The sequence below is a fragment of the Dermochelys coriacea genome, chromosome 3 (genome assembly GCF_009764565.3).
Source record: "Dermochelys coriacea isolate rDerCor1 chromosome 3, rDerCor1.pri.v4, whole genome shotgun sequence".
NCBI classification, from domain to species: domain Eukaryota; kingdom Metazoa; phylum Chordata; order Testudines; family Dermochelyidae; genus Dermochelys; species Dermochelys coriacea.
This window is the reverse complement of record NC_050070.1, coordinates 36,739,470-36,755,435: the sequence shown is the minus strand read 5'-3', so window position 1 is coordinate 36,755,435 and position 15,966 is coordinate 36,739,470. Positions and strand designations below refer to the sequence as shown.

The 15,966-nt window shown below is 39.6% G+C and overlaps 1 protein-coding gene across 19 annotated transcripts in view; it reads right to left on the bottom strand.

Annotated features, from left to right (window-relative positions):
• Positions 1 to 13,916, bottom strand: part of MYT1L (myelin transcription factor 1 like) — a 394,424-nt gene extending 380,508 nt beyond the window's left edge. For 6 of the 19 annotated variants that reach the window (XM_043510310.1, XM_043510311.1, XM_043510313.1 and 3 more), the window contains exon 1: positions 13,760 to 13,914. The gene's annotated coding sequence lies outside the window, so the exon portion shown is untranslated. Of the gene's footprint in view, positions 1 to 6,367; positions 6,831 to 6,969; positions 7,182 to 8,981; positions 9,231 to 13,759 lie in introns of those variants that run through there. The other 13 variants (XM_038397032.2, XM_043510302.1, XM_043510301.1 and 10 more) reach the window with 9 other exon arrangements.
• Between the last annotated feature and the right edge of the window lie 2,050 nt (positions 13,917 to 15,966).

The following is a 15,966-nucleotide window of genomic DNA, read 5'->3' as shown; positions in this document are numbered from 1 at the left end:
GAAACAGTAAGAATTCTCTCCACATTCTCTCCAGCAGATATCTGTAGTTATTAATATTATGTCATATACTCATTCTGTGACTGTGGAATCACCTTTCAAATCTTCCATGAGGTATGCATTGCTACATACACGTCTCTGATGATGCACATGCATAATATACCATATGACTGTTTGTTTACTTAGAGCAGTCCAACACTCTTGATTTGCATACTGAAGCGCTAATTATGTCCATGGAGCATCTGTACACAATTTAAGAGCACTATGAAGCCCTGGGAGAGAGAGACTGGTAGTACTGGTTAGTTAGCCAGCAAGATAAGGTCCTAACCATGATCAGGCAATCATCATGAAGTCTTCAACAGCTATCACTTATTAAATGTTTAATAAGGACAAAAAGTTACTTGCTGATATTAAAAGCTGATTTATTGATACAAGTTCACTAACTCTTTCAATAGACCACTGTTTTGATCATTAGTGGTTCAGTCTATTTGTAAACAGGTGCAATACCATGCCTCCGGAGAGGACAGGAGAACAATTCTTGGCTAGCATTATGGGTGTTGAGATCTCATGGGGAAAGATTGTTTTTTAACATACTAAAACAATGATAATGATTTAATCAGAAAAACTGTATTCAGTAATGAATCTTCAAATTCAATGTTAGTAGTCATATTTTTGGACAAACTGATTTTTTGTCAAAAACCAGTGAAGGCACCCGATTCTTAACAATGCAATTGATAAACCACAGGTAAAGTAATCATGTTTCAGAAACTGAATTCTATTGAACACATTTTTAATGTAATATGTTTAAACAGTGGAGGATTGTGCTTTTGCTTCCAATAATGTCAATGACAAAACTCGAATTGATTTTGATAGGAGCTGGATTGGGACCTTAATTCTGTTAATATGGCTATGTATATCAAAATGTCTCCTTAGTCTAAGGTTCATGTCTGGCAAACTCCTCTTGGATCAGTTACTACTGATCTTTTTGATATTCAAAAAGGCAAGTAACCATTAAATGTATGTTTAAGTACTAACTGAAACACTAGGTCAGTTTTAGTCACTGGCAGGGTTAGATAGAATATAGAGCTACAATTGTATCAAAATTCCTTTCTCGGGGGTTTTAATCTTTAGATTTGATAATTCCAGATTTCAAAGTAAATTGGGTTGGATTTGGCTCTATGGTAATATAAAATCTAAATGCTCCGATATATATGGAAGCTTCTGCATTTGTCTTTTATATTTTTTTTTTACTTTCAAATGGATAGCCCAAACAGACACTACTGGCCTACTAGACGACATGGTGCCAATGCTTCTGATGTCACACACAGAGGTCATAGATCAGTAGTGGTGAGCCAGGCCTTTCTGTCTGCACACACATAGTGAAGAGGTCTTCTATCAATCAGTATATGCTACATAACCAAGGCACACCAAAAATATTACACTGGATACCATAATATCCAATACCTTCCACAAACATGTCAAGAGTTCTAAAAATACTCAGGTTTCAGAGTAGCAGCCGTGTTAGTCTATATTCGCAAAAAAGAAAAGAAGTACTTGTGGCACCTTAGAGACTAACAAATTTATTTGAGCATAAGCATTTGTTTTTCCACCGAATGCATCCGATGAAGTGAGCTGTAGCTCACGAAAGCTTATGCTCAAATAAATTTGTTAGTCTCTAAGGTGCCACAAGTACTCCTTTTCTTTTTTAAAAAAATACTCATACAACATACCTTGCCTGTGCTCATCAATATGGTTTCTAAAATATTTTTAATTACATTCCTTGTGAAATCTACACAAATTCTCCCCAAAGAAGTTGCATATCATGATACCTCTCTATAGCTGTACTTATTCCTTGGCATCAGTGTTGTGCACAGCCTTGCAGCACGTACAGCTTCACATCCAAACTTGGGCCTCTTACTCCTTGAGACAATGGAGGAGTAATTCAGCATCCCTGAAACTATCTTCTGAGACTCCTTATTTAGCAGCTGGACTGGCATAAGCTACTCTTAAATTTAGAAAATTAAGACATTTGATTTAGCTAATCATTCTGGGGAAGGAAATAAGAATTAAAGGGCTTAGCCAATGGCAGTCAGCAGCACAAGAGGGCAGGGGAAACTCTTTAAAAGGTATTCCCTGATCCTGAAGCGCAAGTCTCTGCTGCAGCACAAAGGAATCCCAGAGCATTTGCTGTAAGTGAAAGAGATCACTCTCCATAGTTTATCCAAATAACAAATCAGAGATGTCTTTTATTTCATTGTGGGGGTTTTGGTTTTGGACTGAGCGAATGTTCATGAAGTGACAAAGATGGACAGGGTTAAATGCTGTAACATAGCAGTTATTCATACCACATTAGGCAGAAGAACACTAACATTAGGCATAAAATTTTATTCCCTTGGTAATACACTTCTGTCCTGATGAGAGAGAATGGGAGAAGAGGGAATTTCCCTTGGAAAAATAGAGCAAGCCATTCACGGATTATATAAAAACTGGCCCTCTTTCAAGTAAATATCCCCATTCTCCCAGTCTTTGTGAAATGTGTGATCATTTGTATAACTATTCCTGTAGCAGAGATCAATGAAAACATAGGCCTTTCACTGATCAGTCTGAAGGATCATCTGCATTACTGAATCTATATTATTTGCCCCTACATTCTGCCCTTAAAAAGCCTAATTAGCCACAACACACAGAAGGCTATAGTATATTGTCAGGTCTTAAACGTAAAGGGCTAAATTCATCACTGGTGTAATACCACATAGATGTATTTGGCTCAAAATCTTATTGTATATAATCAGGGCCTGATCCAAAATTCATTGAAGTCAATGTGTGTCTTTCTTTTGATTTAATTTGAGTGAGAACAAAAGAACAGCCTTCTCAGACCCTATCAAGCAAGTAATTTTTAAAAAAATCCACAGCCTTACCCTGATTCTCCCCACCGCTGCAACTGATGATGAGCAACACGTTCCACAGACCCAGACTCCAAAACAGCTGGAGTGTTGCCCGATGGAAATTCATCCATAGTATACCATGCCCTTTTTAATCAACTTCCTAATTAAAAAATGCCATGCTGGCATGAAGTATGAGAAACGTAGGCTTCAAATTATTCACAAAATAGCAGCCCCCAACACAAGGTTGGTTGAAAAATCTGTGATCTTACAGATGTTTATATCTCTGCGCCAGGCAAACTCGTAATCAATTTCCTTATGCCTCACCTTCAAGATGTATTAAATTTATCCTTAAGGAAACTGGTTTCAGAAACCAATTGTCCAGATGCATTAGGCAGGTGGGAGTTTCAGTGAACCAAAGGGTCTACTGGCAGATTCAACACTGATTTCTGAATATTCAGAGTCTACCAGACAGCTCCATAGCAGACTTGTTTTGATGGTTCTCTATGGGGTGCCCTGCAACCTTGATTACTTCCACAACCAGGTTGGCTAGAAGTGTTACATGATGACTGTGCTCTATGTTTTAAGCTTCAGTGTAAACGTATCTCTACAACAAACTGGATCTGAGATCTGATCAGACTTAAAACCCAAACTTATAACTATGCTTACTGCTCTCTTGCCCCACTGTTTGAGCCCATTTAAGGTCCCCCCCCTGCCCCGTTAAGTTCCTTATCATTAAAATTTGCTGCTCTCACTCCGAGTGAGATGGTCATGATGGTTCTCATCAAAGCAAGATGTTGTAGAAATTTTATAGGGAAAAATCTCTCAGCATTCTAAATATATTTGCTTTCCTCATGACTTATTGATCTAAGGCATGCTTTATTTAGAGAATAGTGCAACACATGGGCTGTATGCTGATTTACTGCATGAAAATCTGGGTGCACTTCTATAGGTGTTTAAACCACCTTTATTAGGTATCATTAGGCCTTCTCATCACATGGGGGGAAGGGGAGGAGGGGGCAAGGAAGGGGTGGAGGAGTCAGCAAGTAATTTATAGCCATGAAGTTTTCTTGCATTATACTATCAAGAGCTTCACAATTGCATTCACAGTTGACCTATGTGATGCAAACATTAATCTAGTTCAGATCAACTAAAATTACATGCAACATTTCCACAATAATGTTTAGTGGTACAAAATTTTTGAAAAACTATTCTGACACCAGTGAGACAACTACAGTACTCAGTTCATCAGGAAATGGTTTCCTATGTAATCAGAACCTTTCATTTTTAAAATGTGCTTATATTATGTATTTTAAAAAATAATGTACATGCAGATTACTCATGGAAATGCTGATGGAACTACAACAATTCTGTATTTTCACTGCCTTAGTGTATAGCAAGATTGGTACACAGAAAAAAATGGTATTCAAAAGAATACTTTTCCACCATTCATGTAGCAAAGTTTTGACACCTGAATCAATATTTTAGATATTTTTGCTAATATTTGCATTTGATTAAAACAGTTCCTTTTTATATACTTAGCTCTTCATCATTAAAATGAAATGAAACCAAAAGTAAAGGGGAAAAAAAACCCCCAAAACTAGTCACCTATAGAGACTATAATAGAGTCACCCAGAGAAATAATAAACTAATAAATATATTTTAAGTCTCTCTTCCTCTTTTATTTGTCTTTGTATCCATACAGTAGCTTGATTCTACAATTCATAAAAGATGCAGTAATGTAGAGTAGAAGAAAGTCCTCGTATGAACTGAAAACTATTGTGATACAATTTGGTCCCCTCTAAAAATGCAGAAACATAGCTGAGTAGTACAGTCTAAGACAAAGAAACCACTGCAGATGAAAATACTAAATCAAACTATTCTCCTTGTGTTTCCAGTTCATGCTACTAGATTGAAATGCAAATAATTTAATATTTCATCCTCCAGAAAGTTTAAGGTGTAAATTAAACATAACATCAATTCACACTTTTATATTAGCTTAAAATGTATTGAATTTTGGATCTGCCAGTTGTAACTGTTATTTCTTTTCTTTGTTTCAATTGATAAATGAATATAATGAAAACAAAACAAAAACAAAACAGCAATAGAGACAAATGACTTTTTTCCAGTTATATTCCATTTCATTGTATGTAGTTTTACCTTACTTTGTTTCTCTAATGTTTAGAATTTTATCCTGCAATTCAAACTATATATACACTTTTATATAATCAGACTACTTATCTTCACCCTAACAACCAAGTTTAAGCTAAACATTCAAAACTTGAACAAACACTATGAAATGATCAAAAGCAAAAGTGAAATGATCAAAAGTAAAAACCGCTCGTTAAGAGAGAATAGTTTATTCCAACATTTTTTGTTTGGAGCTTTTGGCATGGTGAAGACTTCTTCTGCTTGTTTGGTATTTTATGAAAATAAACTACTACACAAGTATGAAATGCCAAAAAGATACAAAGCTATATTCCCTTTGAAAATATTCACTGTTGTTCTCCAAAGCAAAATAGTTAAAGATGACTCCTAAAAATACAAGCCTTTAAAATGAAAGCCAATCATTCTTTAAGTGATCTGCAATAGTCAGAAAGCTATGTAAAGACAATTCAAGGATAGTAATTCCTAACATTAACAGCAGTTAAAAAACTAGGTCAGTTAAAATGAAAATCTCCATTTTTAAAGGAGATTAAGAACCATTAAACCAGGATAAAACTATTCCTAAATGACTGTACAGAGAGGGAAGCAAATTCAGACAAATATTAAAAATATTCCATGTTGTACTATATACATTAGAATTATGTAAGAAATATATATCAATGGATTGTCTATTAGAAAACTAGGATTGTATTCATGTTCAGTATTTTCTGGCAGAATTTTGAGTAATTAAAAAGCTGTTTTTATTTATTTGTTCTTGTTTTTGTTTTCAGCCTGCTCTTCAATAAAGAGCCTCTCTCAGCAACACAGAAATCATGTTTTTTCCCCTCTCACTAGCAATATTCAGATCTATAACTTAAGTTTGGCTTTTTAGAATAATTAGTGAGTTGGCTGGTAAATAAACTACAATCTTATTCCAAACAGGAAAATACATACCAGTTAGAATTAATTACTTCTAGGCTTTAATTGAAATAGCATTTACTAATGTTAATTAATGGACATTGTTCTAGTAAATATTAAATATATTTAATAATGGAAATTTGCAAATGCAAATTTCCGAAAACAATCACAGAGGGCTCAATCCTGCTCCCATTGAAATAAATGGCAAAACTCCCCACTGACTTCAGAGAGAGCATGATCTTTGCCTGAACAGTTGAGATAATCTCCAGAGCTCTGCGTATGAAAATATGTTGAGCAGTTTAGCCAAAAAGTACAGCAAACTGGCTATTCTTTTGTTACTGTCCAGAGAGTTGAACTTTCCTTCACTTTCTGAACAAGAGCAAAGTGATCTGAGAACAACAACAGCGAGAAAAGGGCATAATTACCTTGAGGGAATATCAAAGGGAAAGCTGAAGAATTGCAAAACAAAGTAGTCCAAATGAATTATCTGTGCATTGCAGTCCAATTCTGCACCTTAAACTAGGCCAGAGTCTGTCAGGCAATCATTTCAGCACCAGCCACCCTGCCTTCCATCTTAAGAGATTCACCCAGAAAATTGACAAACCTGCTCCACGACAACAAAACTCTTCTAATGCTTTTGAACGCCCACCATTTGTTCTCCATTCATCCAATCAACTTTTCACTGCACATCTTCTCTTGCTACCGAGGCTCAGAGACAGGATCACTTCTCATCTGTATGCTAATTATTTTGCCACATGGACAAAAGTAATAATGCTTTTAGACAGGAAACCAACGGGCCTAAAGTAGAAGACAGAAATTAATAAACTGACACCACTAAACGATGCAAAAAAGATGGGCATGCGTGCAGCACTGTGGCTGATGGATCAGCTGTAACCTCCATTTAAAAGCAGCAGACAGACAGGCGGTGGGCTACAGAAAGCCTAGGCTGTGTAGTATGCATAAAGCACAAGTTCCCTTAGAGACCGTATTACTGCAGCAGAACATCAGTGGCATATTGCTGACTTACCCTCTCTCAGTCTGCATCCTTTAAGCAATACAAAACATATCCATTTTCCCAAATCCTAACGTTGGCGGGTGGAGGAGGACTTCACCGCTAAGGAAGATATTTTTTCAGCTGTAGTTTTGGCTTAAAATCAATATTTTTTTTAATTCTCCTGTTTATTAGGCTTGCAATAGTCAGACAAGATTGGGGCTGTCTACTATAATGTTTCCTGCATTGTACCCACAGGCCCCTAAATCTCTGGAACAGAATGTGTATCATGTGCAGTGCTGTATTTAATGTAATAGATGGGAACATTAAATACCAGTCAGACTGTTAACGGATACGGAGTAGGTGATGCATCTAAAAATACCTCCTCTAGCTCCTATGGTAAAATGAAGTTTGGGTAAAAAAAAAAATCTTAGAAAATTCAGCAAACCTGTACACTTTTAAATGTTTATTGTTTTTAAAATGAACAATTCAAAATAAATACAAGTTATTTGCTTGCCACTAAAACAACCTTCCAGTGCGTATAGAGTTAACTCAAATTTCTGAAGCCCCATTTATTTTACCAGCTAGCACCATAGTCTCTCTTTTAAAACAAAGGAAATAAACTATTTCCAGCTAGAAAGGTTACCAAGCTTCTACCACTGATACAAACATGGGCAAGGAAACTTTCATTGGACAAACAGACCAAACGTAAACAAGATCTCATATACAAAAGACTAAATTTGCATGTGGCTTTCACAAAAATGTTGCTAGCAAAATCAGGTTGACGTTGTAGCTCTGGCTGCCTCAGACTAGTAAATGAGCTTTATGATCAAGGAGAGAGTCTTTTTCACTCAAAGGGCCACTCAAATTAGTACACTTTATAACGCTCACTGTCCTGACAAAGCCTTTTTCAACAATCTTCCCCTCCCCAAACACCGTAATAAGCTTCACTACAGAGAGTCTGATTTAATAATACTTCTTTCTGTCTAACGCTCGAAATATGGGGCAGGACTCCTGAATGAGGTTATCGGGAGGGTAAAGGCTCACTTTAAATCTGTCCCCTAAACATGCCATTGTCGTACCAGGCTGATAATTCGTGACCTAGCTAGAACTGCCGCGCTCTTTACACAAATTCAAGCCAAACGTATTTATTAACAAAACGACGGCAAGGAAACTGGAGCCCACTTTAAAGACTCGAGGCGGCTTGGATGCAAGTCTAGCCGCTGGGAGCCTAGGCTTCCCTGCTGCACCCTGCCCTCCATACAATAGAGAGAGAAGTAGAGCACCTCTCAGTAAAATTGTCAGCAGCTACCAGGCAAAAGCTCTCCTTCAAAATCAATTTCTGCCAAGCAGCTATTTTTCGTATGAACAGGCGCACACGGACGCGGGTTGATTTGGGTTGCCCTCTTTATTGCCCTGGCATTCATTGCAATCCCCCCGATTCCCCCACCCTGTTAGTTTGCCGCCTGCAGTGATGCTGTCTTCTCTGCAAGCAGCGCCCCTGCTGATAAACCACTGCAGGCTTGCAGAGGGGGACCATGCTGCCCACTATTTCAGCAGCAGAGACTGAGCTCCAAAGGGGTAAATCGGAAGAAACACCATTCCCCCCCCCCCACACACACACCCCTCAGAGGTAATCCCTCTAAAGCCTGAGTCTGTTGGCTGACGTGTTGAGACCAGACATGTTGGTTGCTACAGAGGTTACAATTCCCTTCCCATCTAGCATTGCCAGAAATCACGCTGCAGACTGGGGGGGGGGGGGGTCGGGAAGCCTATCTGTGTGTAGTGGCCCTTAGCTCTTGAGCCATCCCAGCCGCTCCACAGCCACAGCGATGACAAACTTTTGTCAAAACCCCTCTCCCTTGTCAAAAGGGCTTAAAAGCGCACGGCGAGCAGGCAGAGGGACGGGCTGGCCAAAAAAAAAAACAAAAACAAAAAAAACCCAAAATCCTCGGTGGCATTAATTGGGAGGGTGGGAAATGGAGCGTTTCCCCACGAAGCGGACAGGATTTGTGGGCGTCTCCTCTCCCCACCACAAAAACACACACCTGAGTTTTCTGCAATTCTTCTCCGTCACCTCTGATTACATCTACCTACGCTCCCAGGACTCCTCGTGACGCCGGCGCCTAGGACGGGGAACGCTCTGGGAGCGCCCATCGGGGGCACATTCGGGAAGCTCGAGCAATGCAGGCGTGACACGCCGGGGCAGACGGCGAAAGCGGGTCCACGAAGTAAGGAGAAAGCAGAGACAGCTTCCCAAGCAGAAACGCCTCTCCTGACCTCTATGGCGGAAAGCGGGTGCTAGCTCCCATGTCTGCCGCCTTATGCGGCAGGAGGGCGGCGGCGGGGGGGTTCACCCAACTAAGCCCCTATTAAAAACAACAATCAACATGTAAAAACAGCTGCCAAAGGGTAGTCGCCCCAAACTGCCTGTATGTGCTTCTATTGTTTGAGGTCACTTTGGGGTTCAGCACTTTACGGTAACTTCCTCTTCCTGGCGGGGGGAGGAGGAGGAGGAGGAGGAAGACGACAACAACAAACCCAACCAAACAAAAAACACCTGTCCTCTTTCATATGCCACAAGTTGACATGCCACCTTACCTTGGCCACATGTTCGGAGGCATGGTATTAACATAAGGATCAGTTGCCTACCTCCTGGCAGGTGTTTACAAACTTTGCAATGGCTGGAAAACGTTTGCACCTGGCAAAAGTCTCACATTCTTGTTCAGATTTAGAGCTGGCGCAAAGAAAAGGGCCCAGTCCTGCTGCCGTGGACGCCAGTCTCAACACCACCCCAATGGCGTCCACTGGATCAGGATGGAGCCCAGAGTTAGCTGCATAAATTAGAAGCATTTGCACACACATAAAGACTAGTGTGGAAGATAACCTGGGAGCCTGGTGATTCATTGGCCTAATTATCCTCCTTAAAACGTGAGGGTATGGTGTTAATGGTCTGGGATGCCCCCTCTTCCCCCCCACAGCCCGTGCCTCTTCAGTGGCGGGGAGAGGGGAGGATGCTTAAGCAACGTTAATGAAAGAGCACTGTATTCTTTAGGTGCCACAAGTCCTCTTTTTCTTTTTGCGAATACAGACTAACACGGCTGCTACTCTGAAACCTGTATTCTTTCTGAAGACTACCTTAAGTGAACTAATTTCAGCTAACCTTTACTGGAAAACCTACCATGTCATTTACTTTCTCACTGGGGGTAGTTTCTTGCAAACTACCGGAAGCATAACTCATGCACAAAATAAACTTACTACTGTCAGGCTGGAATTAGAGTCCTGTATTTATTAGGAAAAAAAACACCAGCAGCCTTTATTAGACTGTCACCGTAAGAGCCTGTTCCTATACAACCCTCCCTATGTCCTTTATTAAAGGCATAGCCTTCTAAAAACAAGTGCGGGTAAAAGTACTTCGGGGGGGGGGGGCAGGAGAGGAGGCAGGTGACAGGAAAAGATTTATTATTTCTTCAGAACGGGTTTTCATTGACGAACACTGTTAACAACTGTCGGATTTACAGTAACCCCACAAAAGGTTAATGTAGGTTCTGTGACGATGTACTTGGAGAATTTTGAAAAGAGGCATTAGTCATCCAATGGACTGCAGAGGAATCGTTGGGATCTATTGTCTCACTAGGTACTTGAATATCTTTACGTGCATTATTTAGGAGATTGCTCTTCAGCCAGGCACTTTTAACGTAAAAGAATTTTTATTTTAATGGTTTGCAATAGTTCCTTTGAAGTCATGAGCAATCCTTGACCCAACATAGTTTAATGGATGGCTTCAATTTTGAATATAGGGCCATGTTCATAAAGAATAGGAAAGAAAGAAAAATGTGACAAAAGAAGTTACTGCACATGCGCAGTAGCCAGTTATTAAATGATAGCAATATAACTTTTACATAATAAAAGTCACATACCAAACAGCATAGCAGGAGATCATGCACTAATACTATGCAAAATGTCTTTTTTTAAAAAAAAAAAATCATGCCTAGTCTGATTTCGAAATCTCAAACCAGAAAACTATTGTATAATTTTTATTGCAACCGAAAACAAGCTTAGTCGTTTATATTATGTATTCACCAACGGGAGATCTTTTAGATCAAGTTTCAGTCAAACAACGCTTAGCAATGTCAAACTCCTGAAAACTGGGGTTGGAATGCAGGGAAGCTTCTATCTATGCTGGTGCCAGTGAGGGCAGTCATAATGTTGAAGAATTAACCTTAATACTATATATGTTTATTCGTGTAAAAAGGAGGAAAACTAGTGACATTAACTCATTGTGGAATACTTTGAAGAGGCATCATTGAATATAATAACACCTGTAATGCCGTTATATCTTGATAGTAAAATTGCATGGATGCAAGGAAGTACTATTTAAACTACAGTATTATGTTGATTTCACAGACTTAACAAAATGTATGCAAGGGCAGCTTTTTTAAATTAAAGAAAGAAGCATTAAAGAGCACAGATTTTATATTTTTACCCCAGCCATCTTCTTATTGTCTAATTATAAAAGCATAAAGGTGTCTCTTGCTTTTACCTCAATGAGCAGAATCATTAAGGTGATGAAAGTAAGTCATTTTCACATTGCCAATAAACTAGTACGAAGTCAGTCAGTGCTGCATGTAATTGCTATCAGCAGCGGACAGCTCCTGGTGCTGAAAGGGAAAGGCAGAGAAACCTCCTTTACAATAGCTCACTCAACCAGCCTTTGAAAAATGCCAGCAAAACTGAATGAGGTGGCAAGTGCTCGGGCTGAATAGCTCTTTCTCCAGAACAATGGCAGCCAACTCCAAATCCTACTATAATCACATTAATGAGATTAATCAGTGAATTAGCAGTAGTCAAATGTCAGGGTGGCAAGGAGGAATCCAACCAAGCTTGATAATTAACTTTTGGGGGTCAGGGAGGGAGAATCAACTGTGCTGTCTCTTAGGCTTTTTCAGCAGTTTACCCATTTCTCTTCGGAAGATCCTAACAATTCAAGAGGAAAAAATAAATAAAAAGACCTCAACCTGTTCACCCTACAAGACAGCCTGCTAATACACAGTATCGAGTTACTTTTCTGTTACTTTCAGTGGAAGTCCACTGAGGAAACTAGTATCATTTCAAACAATCCACCCAAACTGTCAGAGCTACATTGTGTTCAACTTCATAAGTGTGAAATTAGTTTTGTAATCCAACGTCCGCCACCAAATAGAATGTGTATGATAAATAAGGCAGATAAAAAATAAATGTCATTCCCTTTAAGAGTCTATAGTACAAGAATACATTTTTTGGGAGGGGAACAGCACCTTTTAAAATATTAGCAGTCACATGTTATCATGATGATAATCTACTACTGGGTCTATTGGAAACTGGTTCTTATAACCAAAAATAAGAATAATTTTAATTAAGTAATTTAGTGGAACTTCCTTTCTGTGGCCAAGTCAGAGACCTGCCATATTGTAACTGACCTGAATACGAGTGAAACTTCTTTTAATCTGAAATTCAGCACCCAGTGTTACAGGGAGTTACTATGCAGTATTAAATTTAGAAATAAGCTTCTTTGCAAATGGCAAATAACTGAAATGCAATTATGTTCATTAGCAAAAAAGGGGATGCTGCATAATTCACTTTCTGCCTTTTAAAGCAACAGTATTGTCAGCCGTGTGAAGCATTTGTAATAACCCCCCACACCCCATCCCACCCCCAAAACCTAAGCTTACAAACACTTATATTACTTCTATGGAAATGAACGTTCAAAACAAAAGCAACCAAACTTTGGTTTGTAGTTTGTCTACCTGAGGTTGTGTACAGTGCTCATTATAGAGGAAAAAATGACTGGCTTTTGTTCTATGAGTTTAATCTTATCTAGTCACCAATACAAGTACAGGAAGAGAATCTGCTTAACGAGTAAGTTTTAATTACTTCTGATTCCTTTTTACAATCTTCAGCTACTTTTCAGTGTTTGTTATATTTATCATTTTCACCATTTTACATAGACTGTAACTCTACATTATACAGTATTTTCTTCAAGCTGTACTTATCTGAACTATCTTTAAACTGAAGTATGGGAGGATGAAGATTTCAGCACGGACTATTAAACGAATCAACATTATCTGCAAAGCTAGTTTTATGTTAGGAATGATATACCATGTGAAACTATTGTAATTTGAAATTTTTAAGAAAGTTATCTTTAAAATGCAACTTTTCTGTGAATATTACCTTAACAAGTATAAATCCATTATTTTCCTGTCACTGTGCCTTCAAGCCATATTTTGTGTAAAAAAGCATAGAGGTTTAGCATCTTTTATTTAAATGTGTTTGAATATCTGTAATGCTCAAGTATTTTATGGGTATCAGAAGTTGTCGTCTCAGGATCTTCGTATCAAAAGTACTGTACAACATGCATCAAGTTTATACAAACAACATGCTTAATGCAGCAACACATTTTTGTGCCTTGAAATCAGACTTCAGTATATTACTAACTAATCTATAGTTCAGTTCAATCTCATCTGCACAGCAACACTGCAAGAACTTGAAAAGAACAAACAATGGATAGTATAAACTATTGAACAACTGCACAACCACTACCCACCCTCCTAGAATCAGCTCCCTGAATAAAACACAGCCCTCACCTAACACCATTAAGTATTACAAACTAACCACAATAACGACATTTCAGCATGGTTCAGAAACAGCCCTGGCTCACGACAACTTTGAAAGGATGAGGAGTAAGAAGCATACCACAGAGACCCAGAAAAGGCTGCTTTTTTCTTCACTGAACACTGAAAAGATACCCCACGTTCCAGGGATTAAAAAAAAAATTAAATACACCCACCAACACTGAGTAAAAATCAGGGGGGCTTCAAGAAGACTGCAGGGGAAAAGCTCTCTCACTCTCCTTAGTGTGCAGAAGCTTAGGGGGGAAAATGTCGCCCTGGCAGGAATGACAAATGCAGCACGATAGGCTAGCAGGCCTGAGGGATCTGTTTTACTTCCACATACATCCTCTAATGCACGCACTCCCACTCATCCTCTCGATATGCTACCCCCCCTCCTCCATTTTCTTTTTTTTCCACCAGCTCCAAATCCCCGGCATATGACCTTCTGTTAAATAGATAAAAAAATTTTGCTTATCAGTCATGCAAATGAGGCTGAATTCATTTTCCACAACAGATGGCCTCATAGATAATGATGATGGAAGAGAGAAAATTGAATGTCTCTCACAAGGTGGTCATGGCAACCGAGAGCAGAATCATATCAATAATAAGCTCACTGCATAATAAGGTTGTCAATCCCACAAATCAAAGTCTCCAGCTAAATCAGGTAGCCCACCCCCAAGTCGTTACCAGGTAAACAGAGAAATGGAGCGCGTTGATGGTTGATTTAAAACAAAAACAAAACAAAACAAAATAAGGGATTGTGAAAAGAAATGGCAGCTTGAGCAAATTCTGAGACACAATTGGAAGGAATAATCAGGAGAGAGGGGTTTTTTTTGTCCCCCCCCCCGTGCTAATTGTGTTTTATTGGACGATTTGGAGGGGGTGGGGGGTTGATGGGGTTTTGCAGGGGATGTGCATATTTTAATAGCGAGGCTGATATTTCGAACTCGATCTGCTGCTGGAGCCTTTCTCCCCACCCTGTCTCTGATGTGGAGTGCTGCATTGATGCAATAGCAGTTCGCCTCAGGCTTCCACCTTGGCTCCCAGGGGGCCACCCCGCAAAATGAATCAGCAGCCATCCTGAGCAGCCTGATTAAAATGAAAATGGCAAGGCACATGTCTGGGCGGAACTAGAGCTGAGCTGCCTGTCTGGCAAGCATGCTCAATATAGCTTTTGCTAATAATGGCTTACTGCCTTTCGTTTTTAAAGGTATTACCATTTCCCCCTTCTCCCAACCCCCTCCCCCAAGCATATAATAGTGCTGGATTCCCCCCCCCCCCTTAATTGTATATTGCTCACAGTTATAGTCTGCCAGACTGCCATGCAGTTATTGTGAAAAGACACACTGTGTTCGCAGGGAATTTCTCCTCAGATATGCTGAAAACCCCAAGACAACCTATTAACATGCAGCTATAAATTATTTCCAGCTATTAGCTAGAAAACAGATCGCGGGGGGGGGGTGCCCTGCCTCATCTAGGCACAGTCTAATATCCTGAAAGGGAGCTTTTAGGAGAAAAAAATCATTTCTGTATCCCTTCCCCTGCAATAGTATCTACATCACAACGCATGTCTACCAGCACATGAAAAAGCATCGGTCTGCAACCCTATATGCATGTATTTAGGAAAAATCCCGCCTGAGCAACAATTCTAGGAAAACTCCCCAATGCAGCGAATTGGACGTACTGAGAAAAAGAACAATTGAACTGCAGATTTTAAATGTCACCGTTCAGCTGAGTATAAAAACACTGTTCTGGGGCCATCAGATTTTTCCAGCCTTAAGAATATGAATGCACGCCTCATATTTTAAAGTTGGCCAGCTTTGTTGTTTTACGAGGCAAGTGAGGGCTTCAGTTTGCTCTTCATATTCCTTCTCTATTGTGTGGGTGAGACTCCTCCTAGGCAAACGCTGCGGTGGCAAAGCTATAGCTTCAGCTCTGTGCATATTATATTTACACACACACACACACAAGACAGAGATGCCTTCAGTTAATTCCTGTTTCTGAGACGTGCTCTTTCCCTGCACTCTACCCCCGATGCTGCAGCGTGAACCAGAAATCAATAGAGCTGCTCTAATGGAGGTTCCACTCAGCAAAGCAGCTGCAGCTGGCTGCGCGCACACACACACACACACACACACACACACACACACAAAATGACGTCTGTGCAACTTTTTCAGCTGATTGGACACCGCATCGGATGTTCTGTGGAGCAAAGAATAGGAGGAATCTGCTATTACAGTCTGCTAAAAAAAAAAAATAGCTTGTATTTTCCTGGCTCCACGGGAACAAGGCTGAGCCTGGCTACAAAGTGTGTGAGCGAGAACAGCTCTCCAGGGGTGTGTGGTCACCCCGGAACAAAAGATAACACCCTAAGATGATCATA